The sequence below is a fragment of the Mesoplodon bidens genome, assembly GCF_964165515.1.
Source record: "Mesoplodon bidens genome assembly, contig: HAP1_SCAFFOLD_822, whole genome shotgun sequence".
In the NCBI taxonomy this organism is placed as follows: Eukaryota; Metazoa; Chordata; class Mammalia; order Artiodactyla; family Ziphiidae; genus Mesoplodon; species Mesoplodon bidens.
Window position 1 is genome coordinate 123238 of NW_027671532.1, and position 18265 is coordinate 141502.

At 53.4% G+C, this 18265-nt stretch overlaps 1 pseudogene across 1 annotated transcript; it reads right to left on the reverse strand.

The window, feature by feature from the left end:
• Window positions 1–2281: 2281 nt before the first annotated feature.
• LOC308611267 (BCL-6 corepressor-like) lies at window positions 2282–18021 on the reverse strand (annotated as a pseudogene). The gene is made up of 8 exons: window positions 17899–18021; window positions 16530–16716; window positions 10828–11073; window positions 10105–10481; window positions 9391–9642; window positions 8806–9060; window positions 3745–3911; window positions 2282–2594 (listed from the first exon to the last, which is right to left on the reverse strand). The product of its transcript is annotated as a BCL-6 corepressor-like (transcript).
• Between the last annotated feature and the right edge of the window lie 244 nt (window positions 18022–18265).

Below are 18265 nucleotides of genomic sequence, written 5' to 3' on the forward strand. Positions count from 1 at the left end.
CTTTCCGGATTAAAGGACTCCAGGTCTTTGGGGCAAGAGAATAAGAGACTTGCTGACACTTGCCGGTAGAACTCGGCCTCCGCGATGGTGACAATTTCCACATTTGGAAAATTGCAGCGGAATATGCAGGAGGACATTTGCAGTTTCTTGAGCAGGTCTGAGAGCAACAGCCAGTTACGAGGCCTACACCAGAGAAAGGACAGTGGTTTGAGTTTCCGGCAAAATTAGAGGCGCTCCCAACTATAAACTACCCGTCTCCTGGCGGTGAAAGGGCCTGCTACTTCCACTTTGATTACCCCACCCCCACCCCACTTCTCACTGTCCTTAGAAGATCTACTACTTTTTTTTTTTTAATTTAATTTATTTATTTATTTTTGGCTGCATTGGGCCTGTTGCTGTGCACGGGCTTTCTCTAGTTGTGGCTCGCGGGCTCTAGAGTGCAGGCTCATTAGCTGTGGCGCACGGGCTTAGTTGCTCCGTGGCATGTGGGATCTTCCCGGACCAGGGCTCGAACCTGTGTCCCCTGAAATGGCAGGCGGATTCTTAACCACTGTGCCACCAGGGAAGCCCGGAAGATCTACTTCTAGCGGGGGAACTCTGGACTCATGTGCATGTGTTAAGAGACCACCTAGGGCAGATCAGCCAACTTAGACAAAAGCAGGAGCAGCGCCCCTGAACCAGCCTCGTTGCAGGCCACCCCAGTGCTGCCTTGGCTCTGGCCACAACTCAGGTCACCCCTCTCCAAGTAAGTGCACCCCGTTCTAGTCACTGGGGAAAACCAGTCTGTATGCCAACCCAAGGGAGATGGCAAACACCTCTTTGACCTCTCCTCTCCTCCGGCCCTCACGGAGAGAGCATGAGAAACACTCGAGGTCACCTGGCTTTCCTTGCCTTTCCCACACCTCCAACCCGCCCCTCAATGCTGCCGGGAGTGAGGCTTTTTCGAGAAGGGAGGTGGTACAATCCTTCCTGATACCCTGCCACGCTTTATCATCTCTATCCCGAATACAATGTCACCACAAAGGCAGACACGGTCCCAGCCTCAGAGTCCAAGGAGGATGCTACTCCTTAAGCACCGGGGTCAACACACAGCAGAGCAAGGTTTCCTGATGTGTTCACTCCGAAGGGTTGGTCATGGGGCACAGTGGCCCGACTGTGGGGACAAGACTCGATCTAAGCAAATCTGAAGACACATAAGATCCCAGGTGCCACATACGGCTTTCTCTAATCTTATACGAGAAGAGGGTACACATCAGTATTGTCCCGTGGACCTCACGCGCCTTGGAAGGCCCCTATGGTAGCCGTTTGGGGAGGATCCCTTCCCCAAGAGTTTAGTGACTGAAACTGTGCAATTGCAGTCGCTGACTCCCGTGTCCTTTGGGCTCTAGGGGTGTGTTCCAATGAGGGCAGTTGGCTGGGGAGCCCTCCCACCCCCCAAACTTTTCTGGAAAAGTTCCACTGCATTATGTGAGGTCGGTGGACACTTGGTGAGGAATTCACTCACCCCCCAACCCATCCACCCTCATCTGCTGAAGGGGATTTCTAACTCCTGCCACCCCACAGAGCAGCTGGGCTGGCTCTCGACCACACGCTGGCCACGCTCACCCCTGAGCGACGGACACCTGGACGTTATAACACGGCAAAACGGGGTCTTCGGAAAATTCAGATTCCAATAGGTCACCATAGGCCTCGTTGCTGTCATCCTGGTCCTCCGGTCCTGGGGGATTTGCTAAAACATCGTAACCACTTTCATCATCTGGTTCTAACCGGGGGGGCAAACAAGAGAGAGGTCAGTAAGCTGGAGCAAGATTCCAGCTGTTCTCCAAAAAGGACCCTGGAAAAATTCTTTCCCAAGCAAGCCCTGCTCACAGCACCACCCCCACCCCCACCCCCACCCCCACAAGCCCAACTGAAACGAACAAGGCTGCTCACCACACACACAGCTGCCAGAGAACTCCGAAGAGCAACCGGGGTTACCGTCGTCAGGAGCCTGCAGGTTATTTCAACAGTGTGGAGAGAGAGGGGGAGAGAGAGAGAGAGAGAGAGAAACAAGATAACGCCTGCTGGTAAGAGGCAAATGCTGCTGGAGTTCGGGAACATCTCACGCTGGGGCTGGTGTCACCTCCTGACAAGTCCCACTGCACACGCCTCCAGGTATCTGACTGAAACCTCCCCACGCGTCCACCCGCCTTCCTGAGGGACTGCCCGCCTCACCGCCCCAGCCTGCCAAACAAAAGCTAGCCTGGCTAGCTAAGAGTTTTCCAGCCCCCCACCTCGCAAAACTCAAAGTATGTATCTCTTCTTGGACAGACTAACGTTGGGCCGCTTTTCCCAGTAAAGGGTCACTTAGAGTAAACGGGGGGGTGGGGGTAGGGGGAACCCAGGTGAAAGGCTGTGAAGTCACCGTCTAGATGCTTGAACAAGACCGTGTCTTGACCTCTGCCGTACCTGTTAAGAACTTCTCCAGAAGTTCGCTGTGGTTCACTTTCTTGATGGTTCTACCTGAGTATGTAGCCAGGGTAGGAACAGCACCGTAGGAGAGGAGCAAGCGGACAATTTCGAGATGATCATTCTTGACAGCATCGTGGAGAGGCCTAGGAGAGGTGCGGGGGATTACACCCGTGCACGCGACGCTTGCTTCTAAGGACACGGGGCAAAATCGAGCGTGTGCGGCCAAGCCTCGTAGGCGCGCTATTTCACCGAGGAGGTGAGTGTACGGTCGCTGCGACAAATCACTCTGTTATTTCAACACATAACCCTTTACGGGACAGGTGAAGGGACCATCTCAGGCCTAATTCTTCAATGCAAATCTCTCTTAATGCATGGCCCAAGGAGGAACTCAGGCCTAGATGAAAACGTTTCCAATGAACTTAAATAGTGACAGACTGTAAGAAGGTAACGTACGGAGGGGTGGGGGGAAGAATCCCAGCATCACGGAAGCACATACGACAAGCCATTGTTATACCATTACAAACAAAACCCAAAAAGTGCAGTTTGTCAAAGAAACTGGGGGCAAAGTGGAACCTCTCCTGAAACCAACTTGGAGATGAGTGATCAACCCTCTCGCCCAGAAGCAGTCGACAGGCAGGGCGAGTTCTCAGGAGGATACAGAGTCCTCCTGCCCGTGTCCGCTGGGGTCAGGAACACTGTCCGCAGTCCCATCCAGAAAGGATGCGATTTGGAAACCACGAACCACCAAATACCTTACAGTTTTGCTAATGTTATGACCGTCAGGAAAGCCCCAGTGCCCTGCCTCGTGGTGGCATCCCAGGTCCAACCAGGAAGATGCTTGGGCTGACTCAGACCTGGGCCTCTGGCCAATAAACCGAGGTCAAGGACAGAGTGGGGGCCAGGCCCGGGGATGTGGGTGGACACGGCAGGTCCTATCAAGCCAGTTGCCACTGGACCTGTCTGTACTCCTGCAACTTTCAACTCACATATATGTTCAAGAGTGAGATTCAACAGACGCTGGTGAAGAGTCCAGGGTCTTAAAAGAGAACACCCCTGATTATTCATGCAGGCTCAACATTTTCAGGGACCTCTGTCCATAAGAGTGTCACAGAGTTTTAAAGTTCTATGTAAATTTGCCAGAAAGATCTGTCCGATTCCATTCTAGAGGACTCCACCACCAGTGTGCTTACATGGCACTCACTCTCCATCTTTCCTTCTGGGGTTCCCCGCACACCATGAGAACCACTGCCTATGCCCCAGCAGGGCCAGGCCAAGAGCAAGACCGCCACTGACCCGGTTCCATCCTGGGCACTGCAGTTGACATCGGCGCCATATTCAAGGAGGTGTCGTACGATGTTGAGCCAACCTCTTGCACAAGCCTCGTGCAGGGCACAGTAACCCGCATTGTCGCGGTGGTTCACATCACAAATCTTGTTCTCCAGGCAGTACAAGACCGCTTCCTACGGGGAGAGGAGAGGAGAGGAGAGGAGAGGAGATACCATCAGACAACCATACAGTGAACCTTGTAAGGGTGACCTCCCCATAGCTTGGCGGTGCCCACTTTCAAAGGCATACATCCTTGGGGCCAAAAGCCCACCATGGCGCGGGCAGGCGGCAGGCACCCTGGTGGTGGGCGAGAGTGCGTGAGAAGGGCTTGGAGATGCAGACAGTGTTGTCTAAGGCTCTGCTGCACCAGTGGCCTGGCCATGGGCAAGTTACCCTTGAACTTCTCCAAGCTTCCACAGGGCTGCTGAGAGGACGCATTCGGATAGCGATGAAAGCCCTCAGCCCAGGGGCCGACGTGACCAGTACAGAGGTGTCACGGCTGCTAACATCTTAGATGACACATTGCCAAGCACAGACCATTCTCACTTGATGGGTCTGTTCAGTCAGTGGCAGTGGACGATAACACAAGTTTAGATAAAAGTATGGATGACCAACACTTAAAGAGAGCTTCAATCAGCCAGAGAACATTCCCCAGCTTAGAGAAGCAGGGACACCCAGGTCAGCTACATCCTCGCGCCCCCTGTTAAGACCCCAAATCAGAACCTGGGCCTCAGATGCTCTTGTCTGTACGTTAAGTAGAGTTAAAGAGAAGCTCTCTCCCTCCATCCTCGAGGAATGACACAAAATGCCTCCAATAACCCCACCCTCTATTTTGCCTCACTCCACCCTCTCGGGGCAGAATCAGTCTAATATTCTCATATTTACTCAAGTTAATGACAGGAACCTGATACACCACAGGCTGCAACCTCCACATTTCAAGAATCAAATAAAACATTCACCCCCGCCCCCGGAGATGTTCTGTGTCAACACTGTGCATTAGAATCACTGTTATTAACCTTATTTCTTTGGCTTGTTAAAATATTAATATGAACCACTCCCAGTAAGCAGAGCAGGAACTTATTCAATGTTTTATTACCTTAAGAAAGTTTTCAGACACATCGAAAGCATTTGCCACCAGAAAACACATTATACTATTTATACTAGGTAAGTCGTGCCCAGCAGAGAGCCGTCAGGTTCTGAGAGCTGGGAGTAGGCAGAACGTGCATGTGGCCCAACACATGGTCTGCTGGGTAAGGGGGGATGGGATGGGGTCAGAACAGGCCTCCTTGTGACATCTCTCAGGTAACTCATCTGTTAAACCTAAAACGGGGGTCATTCTAGCCGCCCATAAGTGCGAGATGGGTTCTGTAAGACCTTTTATGCCCTTTGGAGGACACGCCAATCAAAGGTGACCACTCACTTGGGAGCGAACTAGAATGTTCCATTTGCTTACCACGTGAACCTAATGGGGCATGCTGGTAAACCTGGCCATTGGTGCCCTGTTACTTCAGGTCACTGCAGCAGCTCCCTTCCAAAACAAGAGGAGGAAGAGAAAAGGCACGCCCACGAATGCGTTTCTCCGTTTACATCCCAACCTGCCAGAAAGCCCACAATCCTCTGGGCTCCCAGGCCACCTGCCCCGAGCCCTGGTATCCAGGATACCGCATGAAGCTGCTGCTCTTTTAGCAGGCCCTCACTAGCCAGACTTGAGTGGACGGCTGCAAGCTAATGAGTTGTGTGCGCCAGCCACGGAGAGGCCCTGTCACGTGGCTCTGGGATCAGGTCTGAACGCCACCAACTGCTGTGCACACATCAATTTACTCAACCCAGGGTTTATTTGCTGTGACAATCATGGCCTTCACCTGGAAACCTTCATCACTACTAGGGCAGATTCAAGGGTACCTAGAAATGAAAGGCCGTCCAAGCTGGTGGGTAAGTCAACTCTCTTCTCCTGGAAGATGGCAGCAAAGGCAGCAGTAGCCCCACGGCCAGGTCAGACTTTTTGCCACGGGCTGTCCTAACTCAACCACGTTGATCCCACTGTTTACACAGTGCTTCTCATTTCCCCAGATGAGGACGTCTTCTGTCACCCACAGGAACCCAGGAGCTACCAGGAAAGGAAGGTAGTACTATCCTCATTCAACACTTGGAAACTGAGGCCCAGAGATATTAAACCCCAAGTTCAATTAACATGAAGTACTAGACCTAAAACTCAGGTCTTTGGTACCTGGTCAGCTGGGAAGATTCAAAAGGCCCAAGAGGGCCCCAGTTAGAGGGATGCAATCCAGCTGTGACGAGCACCCCACAGGCCTTCTCTGTTGGGGGTCAAGTGGGCTAACTACACTCTCCTAGCTAAGAGGGTGATGGCCTCTAAATGGATGGCAACCGTCGCCACCAGCACTTTCTCTAACTGAAAGGTGAAGAGGCGGGGCGAGTCTGTCTACGCAACACATTCCTTGGTTTATTTTCTCCGCTAGAAATAAACGGGAGTGTCTAAAGGGCAGCCCAGCCATTCCAGAGCAAAGTCAAACTGCTTTTGTCAGACAGCTCTCTGTTCAGCGGCTATAAGCCGAATGCCACTACCCGCAAAATGTAACCATAAAGGCCATAAGCCCGACGTTGTTAGTTAATTAAATGCCTCATTAACTTTTTTAAAAACATGACTTATTCAATTCATAGAAAATTTAACCATCACCGCTAAAGGCACAAGCATGTGGTTGCACACTAGCGTTTTAGCCTAAGAAATAGAAGCCTTTTTCCCAGGAGGGAAAGGTTTGAGGTCTTTGGCCACGCAAGTGATCTATTTAACACGGATCTGAAGCCAGAGTGTGTTTCTAAACTTCCAGAACCACATTATCATGACATAAAGCTCAGACAGCCTTTATACTGCACATGGTATCTTTGGCTAAGCAGAAGAAAATAACCAAGAATGCTGAAGACAAAACTTCAGGAAAACCCTCCCAAACCACACCCTTATCTGCTTAAGCAAACTGTCCTTCAATTTGAAAAGGTTGAAGCTGCCACATCTCCCAACTGGGCCATCATCCCAACATTTAAAATTCTGCCCAGAGAAATCCCAGAAAGTTGGATTCAAAGTTGAAAGCGTTCATCTACTTGTCACAATGTTCAGCATCAACACTGGTGATGTGTGGAATCTACATATTGAAATTTACATTTGAAGAAAAAAACAAATCCGACCCTAAACATTCCCAAGGCTTCCTGTGCAATCAAAGGCCAGGTAGCCTAAAAAAGGATGGATCAAGTGCCCCTTGGTCCAGGCCTCAGAGCCACCAAACCAAAATGGAAACTGTCTTAGAGGACCAACGAGGGTCTTTTGACCTCTCTGGTCCCAAAGGGAGGCTGCTGGAAATGATGCCAAGTTCACAGGTGGGGCTCGGAGCCCCGCCCTCCACGGCGGGTGCAGCAGCACCCCGCCCCCCCATCTCCAGCATTTGCTGGAAGCGGGAGTCTACTTTCTCAACCCTAACCCAAAAGTTGGGGTTAGGGGTCTCCCCCCCACCTCCAGCGTTTGCTGGAAGCAAGGAGACTATCTTCTCAACCACGGGGGGGTCTAGCTCAACACTATGTGCAACATCTGCTCTGTCCTCCTAGGCGCCCGCTCTCAGCTCTTGGGAAACCAACTGGGTGCTCCTTGGACTTCACCTGCAAGTAACTGCGCTAACTACCAGAAAGTGCTCTCTAGCTAATGGAGAGGTCTCCAAGAGACGTGTAGATATAAACAACAGCACATTCAACCCACAACAACAACAACAAAACACCCCAAACTAAGCATAGCCCTAGTGCTTCCAACTTCCCACCCACAGTCATGCCTTAAGGCCAAGGCAGGCACACTTCCAAGGGCTCACGGCACTATGGACCGGGGTGGGGGGACACGACGGGAGACGGGGGACAGGGGCACAGAGCTGGCTGAGGGTGTGGGCGCCAGGGCTCCGGGCCAGCCTGGGTCCTGCCACCCCAGTGCTCATCCACACCTCCACGCTCAGCCTGCTGCACCGCGTTTTACTGTCACCATTCAACTCCCAGAGGGCTGATGCCAGCACAGAAAAATGCCTTTGCCCTGTGGGCTATTACATCACAATTGCTACTGACAAGTATGGTGGGGGAACTGCACAGGGCATGGAGAGTCATCTGTCTCACAGAGGTTTTGAACTGTAAAAAGGGCAATTCCAGTGTGAGCCAGTCTTGCTGAGGAGCGTGGTGGGCTGTGGAGCACTGCTGGATTGCTACCTGTACGGGTATCAGCTAACCCCTCTGAGGCTCAGTTTCCTCATCCGAGAGTGGGCTAGTACGCGTTACTCCCAAGTGAAGATGTTAACAGGGTGAAAGGAGTTACTACAGATCACACGGGCTTAGGCAGATATCAGCTATCTTTCTATGTTGCTCTAGCAATAGAGGCCATCACTGTCATCAGCCGTGCTGGGTTGGGATACAGCAGTGTGGACAGGGAGTTTTGTGCAAGGCTCAAGCCCTGCTCCCCGCCCATCAGCCCTCGGCTCCCGTGCCCTCTCAGAAAGAGACTGCTCAGGTCTGCCCCACTCCCACCCCTACTCTGCACAGACACTTCCCACCCGCTACCCCACAGGGGCATCACTCTGCCCCAAACAGCACAAGTTAGTAGAGCTAATAACTACTCTCCTACTCTCCTTCTTGCTATTCAGAATCCAAAAGGGCTCATTAAAATTCCCCTGGTCGCCAAGCCCTGGGTTAGGTCAGATTTTATATCAGAGATAAGTGAGCCAGACTGGCCGAAGCAGCCTGCCTGCCTGAACGGGAACGGAACATCAGAGAGGCCTGCCTTTCTTTTCACACCACGACTGAACAAGCCACCAAAGAGCCCGCAGTGTGAGCGGGAGCCAACGCAAACACCCTGCTGGAACACCCAGCCCAGCCCGCCACGTGGAGGGGGCTGGGCTCTGAGACACGCCCCCCATCCCCAGCCAGTGTGTCCCCCACCCAAGGAGCAGCAGCCGGTGGATCCTGATCCGGGGCACCCACAAGGATGCTCACCTCGTAGCCAAGCCGGGAGGCCTGCTGTAGGAGGGTCTCGCCCGCGTTCTTATTGACAATAAGTCTCCGCGCTTCCGGTGGCATCGGGCGGGACTGGGTGGTCTCTGGAGGGGAGCTTGACCATGTCAGCTGCGAGGCCTGGGAAGCTGGTAACAATTGCTGCAAACGGTCCAAGGGCTTCTGGTCCTGCTTGGCCGGCGAAAGATCATAGCCGGAACTGGGCTCAGGCCGCTTTCAAAATCTCCGGACGGTCACCTATCACGAAACCAGGCAGCGCACACATTTCAGGCTGTCCTTCCTCCACCCGCCTGGTTCGCCTCCTCCCTGAGTTACAAACCTGAGTGGAGGAAAGCACTTTTCCTCCTCTCAGTCTGGGGGAGACGGGGCGCGAGGAAGGGGTTGCATTTTTACTAGCTGGAAACTTCACCACCACCCAGGAGACACGTCCCCTAGGAAGGGGCAGGGACGTTTTGGGGGGAGGGGTTCAGGAAAAGGAAAGCTTTGTCCCCAGAAGCAGAGAAGCAGGCAGGCGGGATGTGCCTGCACGGGCCCGGGGGGCGGGGGAGAGCCAGGGGCAAGAGGTACCTTGCCATCCGCATTGTCCACCTAGGAGTCCCCTGGCAGCGGCAAGCCCCGCCTGGGCTCCTGAGGGATCAAATGCTTGGTTTTGCACGGTCGCTTCCCGGATGGTTTCTCGCTGTTGTCGGTGTATTGCTGCGGCAGGGGCGAAGGCTGCCGATCCATTTCTTCGTCCATGCACAGCACATCTGTCAGGGGGAGAAGCAGCGGGCGTTACACAGTTGTAGCCGGTGAGGAAAGAAAAGCCCATTGTTAGCACTGATCGTTGGAGCAGCTTCAGTTTTTAAAGATATACCAATTATGTTTTCAAAGCGCTAATATGTTAATCATCCCACATTCAACCGGCAAATAGGCTAACCCACGAAACGCCAAATGGCAAGTCGCTTCAAAGGGCCGCAAGACAGGGCAGAAGCCAGCCCTTCGTGCGCTCCCGTCCCCACCCGTGGGGGGCCTGGGTGCTCGGGACAGGGCGACTGCGGACAGCCTGAGGCTGGAATGAGGGCACTGACAAGCGCCCGGGGTCACCCAAGACTTCCCTTCCTGCCCAGCCGCGGGCTGGGTGATGAGGAGCAGCCCAGGAAGTCGAGCTCCCGCCTCACTGTCCATTCCATAAGGAAGTGTGCAGGCTGAAAGGACCTCAGGAAGAAAACTCCCCGCTCGCCACACGCTACTCTTGTCAACTTGGATGGCGCTCAGGTCCCCTCCAGGGCCGTTTCCCACAGAGGGCGGGTGATCCACCCTCCAGGAGCGCCCCCCGCCCCGTGCGTGCCTTGTTCATTGTCACTGCATTTAAGGGACTCCTCCAACCAGCTGCTGTTGCTTTTGGCCTCTGCCCTTTTCCTGCCAGGTTTCTCTTCGGAGATGCTATTGCCCTGGGCGGTGACCGCAGGCTGAACCGCCTGGGTCACTTCCTTCCTGCCCTGCCGGCCAGGTTTGCTCTCTGCTCCCGCCGTTCTCTAAGGTGCAGCAAGCGGCGCTGCTTTCTGGGATGGAGCCCTGTTAATTCAATGCACACCTCAGGTTGGTCAGCTCACTATAATGTGGCTCTTCTAAGTGGTTAGAGGAACTGTTTGTCATTTCCCTCTCAGGCCAGTCAGCTAATGGAGAAATAACTACAAATTAATGAAGAAGCCCCCCAGGGCGGTGGGGGGGAACAAACTGTCTTACACATCACTAACAGGGGTGGGGGAGGGGAGGGGTGTGGTCACTGTGTTGGCTGGAACTTGTCACCAAGTCTCGGGAGGGGGCCTATTTGCCTTTGGCCACCTTTGGGCTCCAGCCCCGCCACCTGGCTTTGTGGGGGTGGGGAGTGGGATGGGGTTGGGGGGTGGGGAGGTGTGAGTGGCTCCCCCCAGGGATCCAGGGTGGGACTGGAACTTTCCACTGCTCCGCTCCAGGACTTCCGTAGGGTGCCCTGCGGGCCCGAAGCCAAACCGAGCTCACCTTTGGAGACCCGTCTCCGCTTGGCTTTCAGCAGAGAGTCCTCCGGGAGCACAGTGGTCTCAGTGTGGTTCCTATTGCCAGACACCTGGCGCTTTCTGTTCAGCCGGAGGGTGGGGCTGCGTGACGCGTCCGGGGCCGCCTGGTCGGCGGGGGACTCTCTGGGGGGCTCCGTGTCCATGTCCTCAGGAAGATCACTGTCTTCTGGGGCTTCAAAGCGGTCAGGTTTGCTTCCATCATAACACTCCCCTAGGGGAGGGGAGACAACCCGGAAAGGAGGGAACAAAGGTCACCAGGAGCAGGCAGGACCCCCACGCCCAAGGCAATCTGCTACCAACAGACCACCCCCCTTTGGAGACCAGGGGCCTCACACGCCGGAAGCACAAAACCCTCAGAAAGACGTCCCAAAGGAAGGACAGCTGAACACAACCAGCAAAGAAAGCAGAAAATGAGGCGCGTAGCCCACTCACAATCCATCCTTCAAGGGTCAAGGTGAGGCATCTACACCATCCGTCTATAGGCATGTGAGATCACTCCCTAACTGCTTAACTCTCCAAGGTGGCTTACTTTTAAAGGGGGGGTGAGTGACCTCACAGTAAGATCCAACCAATCAGGGCAGAGCTACAACGGGGGGTGAGTGACCTCACAGTAAGATCCAACCAATCAGGGCAGAGCTACAAATGACTATGGAAACAGCTGCTAGTCAACAAAAAAGGCTGATGTCATCAAGAGACCAAATAGCCCCCAACTGCCATCTACACAGACATAGCACCAATGTTCACTTGGGTCAGCAGGGGCGAGGGTGAAGAAAAAGGGTAGGGAAAGAATGGTGGGAGGCTGGGAAGCTGGGAAGCTGGGGAGACCAAGGCAAGAGGAGCCTGGCAAAGGGAAAGGAAAGGCTTCCTGGTGCACACACAAGGGTCAAGGGCAATTTCAAAGAACTCAACCAGATTGCTACAAGTCCGTCTGTCCTCTTTCCACACCCGTGGGGGGAAAAGCATTTCACTGCCATCGAGGGGCTGCTCCTATTTCCTGTCTAGGAAGAAGGCCCTCAGTGACACCAGTCACCCACCTGGCACGTCTCCACGCCTTCCTTCCCAGGCAACAAGCATCTAAGGACATTTCAAAGACAAGACTCCAACCCCCTTCATGGGGGGTTGGGGGTGGGGGGTGGGGGGTGGGGGGGTGGCGGGCAGGGCTGAACTGCTCACACCCCAGCTCCGCCTGTGTTGCTCCTGCCCCCCTGCTCAATCTAGCATCCACTTGGGGCTTTTCCTCCAATCACCCCAGCCTAACAACACTCCTCACTTTTGCTCTAGCCAAAGAAACAGTTCAACTGCTTTGCTAGTCACATTGTTTCTAACACACAAATAATTCCATAATGATCACTGTGCTGTTAAAGAGTTCCCCGAAGATGACCCTGTGTCCATCACCGGCCGGGGGTGGGGGTGGGTGTATGAGTTTGGTATTTCATTAACACCTGAGCTAAGCTCCCACAGCCCATTTTTCTAGATGAAATCATGGACACACCCCTCACATGCTGCTCACATTCCTCCTCCTCTCCCTAGACCACTTCAAGTATCACTCCCACTTCTGCCCAGCCGGCTGGTCCCCTGATCAGCCTCTCTTGGGGGGCATTCCCAGCATTTAATGGCAGCCAGTTGTGGGGATGAACCTCACCCTGGCCTGGGCTAGCCTGACCTGTGTTCTCAATGGTGGAACACACTTAGCTTTTCTCCAAGGGTATCCCAAGGTGGGAGAGATCCCCATCTACTCTTGCCGGAATGGTGGAATCACCCCAACCGCGAGGGTCTCCTGTCATGGCAGCAGGAGAAACCCCAAACTCCTGGCCTGTGCTTACAGGTGATGCAGCCCAGGCTACCACAGGCCCGGTGAAGACGGCGTGCTGCAACTCTCACTCGGGCTGCTCTGTGACCCTCTTAAACACTCGGGCAGGAATGGCGCCGCTTTACAACTCGGCCCCCTTCACTTGTAAAGTGGGAATGTTACTGCTAGCCTCCCTCCAGGGTGGGCTTCATAATCACGGGCCGGGCTCAGCACAGAGAAAGGCTGGAAAAATCCCTTTAACCAAAAGATGCCAAGACTTTCAGACCAGCCTGAATCTCAGGCCTGAAATGTAGGAAATTTTAAGAGGTGAGCCCTGCTGGTTACACCATTGGACTTCTCTGGTCCAATCAGCCTTCCCTAAAAGCTCCGTGGGAGGGGATCCATGGAGGAATGGAAGGGCTACCTTAAGAACCCCCATGTCCAAGTTGAAAGTTTCTTTTTCCAAACTAGGTCCATCCACCCTTCCCCCAACCCCGGAGCCTTTTAGGGCAAAGATCTCAATTCCCCTCAGCTAAGGCCCCCCAAGACCTTACGCTAGTGTGACCTTACCCAGGCCAGTAATAACCCTGAAGGACACCCACCCCGACTGCCCAAGATGCCCATGGCCACCAGCTATGGGGTAGAGGCTCCGTGTCACTTGGAGCTTCTCAAAGACTGTTCTAACCACGACCCACAGGAGGATGACCCTTGAGGGCAAAGGAGATGGGGAGATAAATAGATGCACGGGGATCCTAACCATCAGGCTTTGCCATCATTGCTACTTTTGGCCCTTCTAAAAGTGGGAAGCCATGTGCCCTTGGTCACCCAGTCTAAGCAAGATGTGAACGTGGTCCCTGCAGCATGGTCCTATGACTCACAGCACATATATCCCAAATTCATTATGGTTGTACCATAGCATCACCTCACAGAAGCATCACCACAGCAACATTTACAAGTCACTGTGGCAACAAAGCACCCTCACCACTGTTGAGCCATGCCCAGTGAGGCCTAAACAAGGTGAGAGGGTTCTGAGTCGCTGCAAGGCTCCCCAGGATTAAAATCCCCTTCTCTGTAGCTTAACTATAATAGCACCTCCAGTCAGGGCTAACCTTGTTCAAAGTTACACCCGCTACACAAGGAGTGCAGGGGATCTCTGTTCCAAAGTAGTTTACAAACGTGCAAGTGCTCAGCTGGAAGAGAAGTTCCCTGAGCAAAGAAGTTTCATGAAGCCCCTTGACTGAGCCTTCCTCCAGCTCCTGGCCAGGCACTGCCACTGAGCAGGACCTAGGCCTGTCCCAGCCAAGTGGTTCACAAGGGAGATGGTTACTCCAAGTTTGAGAAGGAAGGGACCAATGCCTCCTTGCCCCGCCCCATCTTCAAATGCCACTGAGGGTTCCTAGTGATGAACTTCCAAGTCTGAGGAACCTCCAAACTCATTTGGTGAACTTCCAAAATAAAAATTTCACTCAGCCACCCATGTGATCATAAAGAATAAATGAGTATCTCGGCCACTGTGTTTTCAAGTTAATTCCTTTTTTGAAACAACCCCTAGCAACAAGATGCACCCGCACCAGGACAACCAGGGCCGTGCAAACAGCACCCACCACCTTAGAAGCTCCTGGGCCCTCCATGGGTAGGGGCTGCCTCAGAAGGGGGAAGGCATCTTGAAGGCGTCCTGGACCCTCTCTGGGACCCCTGCCCGCCCCAAATCCCCGCCCCAGCTCCCATGTGCTCACAGCTCGGCTCTCGGCCACACCGACACCCATGAGAAGGGCCTGAGCCCATATCAGCTGAAGACGTGATGGCCCAAGAACAAGAAGGCCCGTTCATATCCAGCTGAATGGAATGAACACCTGCTGGGCCTTGGACGTGGAGGCCGCAGTAAGAACAGTGGCCCCTTCAGGTGACCTTTCCTGACCAGCTATTTACAAACCCCACGTCTCTACAAGACAGAGGGTGGGTGGGGAACCCACCTCCATTGCCCCAACCTTTCAAACGGAGCCCCTCACCTTCCCCAACCCTTCTCCTGCCCTCCCATGGTGGCGATTCATGGCTCACTGGGCCACGTCCCGGGTGCTCCAGGAAGAGACCCGTCGGTCGGTCTGAGATTGGAGGCAGGCGGTGGGGGGAGGGGGCTTTTGGAATCATCTGGGGCTCAGGCCCTGCTCCCCATCAGCCACACCGAGTTCTCGTCTCCACGCTCAGCAGGAAAGACTGGGAAGGACGCACACTAACGTCTCTGGGAAGAAGGGCGGGTGAGGCCACTGAGACATGAAGGGCAGCGGCCACCCTGGGTTTGGCCACGTTGCTGGAGAAAAGGGCGAGAAGACTCGAGGCCGGTTAACTGCCCGCTGCCTTCCTCCAGCCTCCCACACCGTCCACCCCCAACAGGCAGATCCCCTCCTCAGAAAAGTGCATCCCCGTGAACTTGGCCTTGCCCACTTTTACCACATCTCTCTGAGAAACTTCCCCAGGAGCTGAGTTATGAGGCCACTCAGGAGGGTAAGGGCTGCGTGTCAGCTGTGAGCACAGGCAAGGAGGGAGGCCTTCTTGCTGCTTCGCTCCAGGGTGGCCTGGACCCTCCGTTTTTCATTCCAATCCCGAGGGGGAGGAGCTCGGAATCGTCTACTCCAGGCACATCAAGAGCCCCATCCCTCGGGTAAGGCCGCCACTGACTAGCCCCAGAAATCCCCTTCTACGGGAGCCACGTAGGACAAACCGGTCCCGGTGTGGCTTACCCAGAACCCTGGCCACAGGCCTTTCTCTGACCCCAAAGATGAGCTGGGGGAGGGCAGTGCTCCAAGCAGCAGAGAGAAGCACACGCTGCTGCTGACCACAATTTGCCCGAACTGCATCAGGCACCCATGACCTAAGCGTGCGGGCGAACGCCGACCCTACGACTGGGTCCAAGGGCCTGGGCCTCCCAAACGTGCCCACCACCCCCGACTGTCCCGTCTCAGGAGGATTGCATGCCCACCCTGTCCTCGACGTTCACCGAGGTGCCCTCACTCACCTTCACCGGTGAGATTTCTGGGGTCCAGAGCAGGCTGCAGGCCACAAGCACGCACACAGAAGAAAGCGGGAGAAAGACCTCCACTTGCTGCCAACGCATCTCATTAGCCCAGGAAGTCTCGAGGGCCAAGCCTGAAGTCAACCCCAGTGGGGAAGCAGCTGATGGGACCGCAGAGTGTGACTCGAGGCCAACACTAGCTTTCTCTCCAGTTCGGCCTCCAGAACAGAACACACCCGTCTGGTGGGAAGAACGGCCTCGTTGATCCCACGGCCTCGGAGCGTGGTGTCAGCTCCTCCTGACTGCAAACGAGCCTCCACAGAACACAATGATGCTCATCTCTCTGGGGCCTTCATCAGCCCTCATCGCACGTGAACGAAACCTCTGCCTCTGGAGGGAGAATCCGAGTACCCTCCACTCCCTCCCACAGGAGACTGTCACTCTGGAGGGTCTGGCTCTGGCTGCAAGTGCCATTCCACTGCTACCAAAAACCCGTGTCCGTACCTGCTACAAAACAGAACACATACCTGCTACGCCGGAGGTCCTGCACTGCCATTCCTCTGCTCTACTGTATCAGACTATTACTAACTACAGGACTAGCATTGCTCCGGAAAAAGGAGACGCGTGCCAGGGAACAGCATTTCATAGGTGCTTCACTCCTGGATGCCGCAACGCTCAAAAGGACAGCCAGCCTTGCAATCCACAGCTGGGAAGGGTGGCCAGAGCAGCCCGTTCTCCGAACAGCCAGCACCCAGACGCTGGGCCGTCGGAAGCACACAGCTTCCTCTCACCTCCCTCGGCACTGGGAGCGGAACCGCCCCGTTCCCACCGACGTGGTACCACACGCGAGCCGCCTGGGTTCACTTACATCTCTCACTGTCGTTCTGGTCGGCAATGGCCTCCTCCGGGGTGACCGACTTTGGCTTTTTGTCCTGACTTCCTTTCAGCCTTTCCCAGTCAGCGGGGCTGAATTTGCGCACCTCGGAGTCTTTGGTCGTGGGGTGGCCACCTTCTCGCTCTTTCATCTCCAACTCTGAGAAGCGCATCACTGCACGCTACAAAGAGAACGGAGATGGAAAAAAGACACACCTTACCACCAAAGCTATTTCACTGCCCTTACCTTAAAGGAAAGTATCTTCAAAGAAAAGTTTGCCCAAAACCAACCACAATTTATGATACAACTGAGATATTTTAAAATTGAACGATAAAACGTAAGAGTGTCTATGTGTAACTAGTCACACACTCTTTATTCGTAAAGCCATACGTATGTAGAGATATATGTGGTGTGTATATATAGCCATACATACACTGTGGCATACAGACAGACATTCTCTTTCGAAGGTAAATAAAACAAAACAAAAACACAACGCAAAGAAAGCGAAACAAAAACACAACAGAAAAGAAAACAAATGCACAGTGAATAAAGACGACCATGGCCCACAAACTTCCCTTTGTATATTTGGAAATGAAATTTAACTCAAAAGGTTTATGGAAGATTCTAGTAATAAAAATTTGAAGAATTGACCTCACAGTAAGCAGCGGGTAGACATAAAATACTGTCCTCTTGTAATCCTTCCATCTATGTAATTAAAATGGGCACTCAATGGATCATTTAGATAACTTCAGCCATTTTTATAAGCATAAACCAATTTTTTTCTTAACATTGCAAAACAATTTGGCTTTATTTGTGTTTTAATTAAAAGTAAAATATCTTAAGGAAATTCCTATACAACATCTATCATTCACTAGCAAGTTAAATACATACTCTATCCCATAAGCAAGGTTTGTGTTTTTGTTTTGTTTGTTTGTTTGTTTTTTGGGTGGAAAAAAAAATTGCACGAATCTCACAGACATGCGGCCGCTACACACCTCCACCAAGTATCACGTAAGGCATTCTAAGCAGCGCTTTTAGGTATATTTGTTAACGTACAGTAACGGCAGAGAAATCAAAGCGATTGATAGGTAAATGTCATGCAGTCTTTTAGACATCCTTCGCAATAATTAAAACTTCCGTTATCAGCATTCGAGTGGAGTTCGCTTAAAATCTACAGAATAACTTAAAGTATCCACTTACGTCCCCTTACTGGACACATTTCAAACATTTCAATTATCCTAAGCTTCATTAACCAAATCAGCCCAGTGTCCTGCCCTATCATACCCGCGGCCCCCTCCTCTTCACACATTAAAAAAACCTGACAACTGGTCAGGCTCCTGAAATTCGGGTGGTGGGGGCTCACCTGCAATGCCCGCTCCTCCCGACTGAGCTGACGGGAGTCTGCGTACAGTCCGGTAGCGACACACTTGAACCGGTCACCCACGTAACCAGCGGAGTTTGCGATTCTCTTTGCCAGCTTAGATGGCTTCGGTTTCAGAACTTTGCCATCGGTTGATCCTGCCTCGTCAGCTCCGTCTTTGGTGTAGGTGGGGGTGACGTCCACACTCGGTGGGGCACTGCCCACGCAAAATGGTTTGGGATCCTCTTGGGTTTTCCCGAACATGACCGCAGAGCCGTCGCTCCCCAGGGTCGGCTCCAGGAATGCAGTCGAGACCGGCGTCACCAGGTTCTCCTTGTTGGTTATCGCTGGAACATTCTCCTTGCTTAAG